This window comes from Teleopsis dalmanni, chromosome 2, assembly GCF_002237135.1.
Source record: "Teleopsis dalmanni isolate 2A chromosome 2, ASM223713v2, whole genome shotgun sequence".
Taxonomy (NCBI): domain Eukaryota; kingdom Metazoa; phylum Arthropoda; class Insecta; order Diptera; family Diopsidae; genus Teleopsis; species Teleopsis dalmanni.
In genome coordinates this window covers 15,726,746-15,729,899 of record NC_051847.1, presented here as the reverse complement: position 1 = coordinate 15,729,899, position 3,154 = coordinate 15,726,746, and the positions used below count along the sequence as shown (strand labels likewise).

Below are 3,154 nucleotides of genomic sequence, written 5' to 3'. Positions count from 1 at the left end.
TGACGCCATTTCAATTTGTGTGTAATGAGTAAGTACAGATTAAATATGTTGGTATCCAAGTTTTCTCGTATTCACATAGATACACACAAATACGAATGCAAATAGAATTTCGCTACGGATATTTGTAAGAATTTATAAGCGTAATTTAATGCTTGTGTGCACTCCAACAAAATGCATTTTGTCGGATAAGAATTGTTAAATCCTTATTATTTTCATATTATCTTTGTGCTTAATTAATGTAATTATCGCGTTATAAAAGTACAAGTAAAAGTGTGAAAATTTGTATCTACATAACATATCAGCGTGCATACAAATGTACAATTATGCATGAAAAGCATCTGGATGTGTAGGTGTGAATTTTAATTAATATGATTAAAGGAGGCATACATACTGGGGCTAAAATTAATATTTCACTTCACTCCACATATACCCGCCGTACACACTTAACCAGAAGTAAGTAGTAAAAGTGTGTACATTTTTGTTTTTATTATTAAATGAAAGAAACTTTGCGGCAGCAACAAATGTTTTTATTAAGGTAATGAGAAAACTTTTAACATGTACAATATAAATCCGTTTAATGCACAGCTATGAATACTTGTATCCTGACAAGGATAATCCAGTAGTAGCGCATGAGCCCCATTGCATGCAACAAAATTTAAATAAATTTATGCACTTGACGCTAACAAAAGTTTTTTTTTATTATTAATAATTAATAAAAATAATAATTTTATTGTTGGCAAAATGACTTTAATTAAATTCTAGAAATTTATGATTGTTGCAAACTATTAAAAATTGTTGCAATGCAAAATAAAGAATTTAAAATTTTTAAAATTATTTCAAGTCTTTCTTCGTTCTATCTGTAGCGCGCATATATATTTATCCTGCAAAATTTTCCTTTAACTTCAATGATATTTATTCAATATTTTCTTGTGAAAGAAAGTACGATGACTAATACTAACAAATACCGACTTGTGTGTACGTAAATTTTATGCCAAAGTCAATATGATAGTGTTTGATGATGCAGATAAGTAAATCTCATTGATTCGCTGTAATCCTCCGCTTGTGTCGGTTTGGTTTGGCAGCTTTCATGTCATTTTTTTATAGTACATTTCATAATTTTATTCTTTTTCCATCAAGTCGAAATTCAGTCTGCTTGAGATGAGGAAAATATTGTAGATTTATATTACTTTTACTTTTCTATTTTCCTATTGCCGGTTACTTTATTGGCAAAGTTTCCACTTAAGTGGTAAGTGCTGATGCTTGAAGCTATGTGCATAGGGTTAAGCTTGTTTTTATTTACTGTAAACTGAAAATGAAGAAAGTAAAAATGTTAGAGGAAGTACTAAACTTAGACAATCTGCATTAAATAAAAATCATTTCTTTTCAGAAGTCAGAACTTAAAGTTGCTTTTTTCTGTAACATAAAAGCTATTTTTGTTACAGCAGTGTAGATGAACAAATATATTTCAGTATAGACGAACAAACCTAACAATATATTCGACTCAAAACTAAAACACGCATATAGCAATGAAGTAGTCAAACGTTGCAAAAATCAAACTCATTCATTACCAAGCAAGTTAGAAATGGTGTCTTTAGAGCTACCAGGAACGCGAATACACCATACACAAAGAGTTCTCGAACTAAAGAAATAATTTGGGAAAGCGTGATATTTTCTTACATAGTAAATAATTAACAAAAAAATATTAGATTATAAAAAAACTCAACAAGATTATCATATTCCAAATAAAATATGATTTAAAAAAGTTAAAAAATTAGTTAAAAATAATAAGAGTAATCCCGAAACTGAATATTGTAGATCGTACTATCAGGTAAAGAAATAAGAAATCGTATGTAATGGGATTTAAAGGTAGTACAAAAAAGAAAAGAAGACTGCCTAGCACGGGCTAGGAAGGTGCTGTGCACTGATCGAAGGAAACACGAATGAATACATAAAATTCGATAATTCAAGTTTAAGGAAAAATACTACAATTTATTCAGAAAACTAGACCAGCAATGACCTGGAGAAGGACAGTTCAATTTGAGACGGGCAAATCGTTTAACAAGTTAGAGCAATAACACAAAATAAAAACCAGTAGAAAACTTTTGTAGACTCATTAAGCATAATAAATCTTAAGGTTGCTAAAATCTTCATAACAATAATACAATGAACTATATGTAAATATTTAGTCCCAAAGAGTAGATTATTAAATATTCTAGCATGGTTTTCAAACACACAGTGAACCTCAGCAAGTCATCAAAATGATATTTCTCCGGCAAATTTCTGTAATTTCATTATCAAAATAATTGCTTTGATTATTATAATTTCAATAAGTAATGTAATAATCGTTAAATTTTTTTGTTTTTATAAGGGGTACAAATATCTCCATATTATTGATCATTTTGATTTAGTATTAAACAATTTATATTTTATTTTGGAATTTTAATATTATTCATACACCAGCGAAAAGTCAGTAAAGCTTTGTAGTTGACAGGAATACGCTAACAAACAGATCATAAGACCTTTATTTTAGGGATGTATTTCAATAAGATTCGATGGTGGTCTCTTATTGAACAAAATTATTTGTTTTTGCTCCCTTCAATTTATTATATTTAAATCCCTTCAATAAATTTATAGATAATCCAAACTAATGCTAGCGTGATCAACACATACAAGTCACTCCATAAATTTTAAAAATTCACTAAATCTCTTTTAACCAATAGAGAATATAGTATGAAATAGTGCAACTTTCAGCAATCGAAAATTGCATATTTTATTTCAATTTACTTATAAATAACTGATAACTGACATTAATGAAAAAATTTAACTGATGGTTGTTGAAAATTTCTTAAACATATTTAAACTTTCCATTTACAGTACAAGAAGTTAAATAATAAATAGTTGACGGCTGAAAATATAATAAATGAAAAGATTAATACAAAAAAAATTCAACCCTCACTCTTTCCTTTCTATTTAAGATACAGATAAAAGCGAAATTGGTTTAACTAACACAAATGCTGCAATCTTGGCTAAGGACTAAGTAGAAGCAATAACAAAACTAAAAGTATTTCAGAATAAAATTTCAACTGCACACCTTTTGAAGCAGTTCACTAGCAAGTGGGTGCTGTTTTTATACGTAGTACACTAAAGCAATTCT

General features: G+C 28.6%; 1 pseudogene; it reads left to right on the top strand.

Moving 5' to 3' along the window:
* Positions 1–3,154, top strand: part of LOC119673990 — a 25,092-nt pseudogene that overhangs the window by 9,335 nt on the left and 12,603 nt on the right.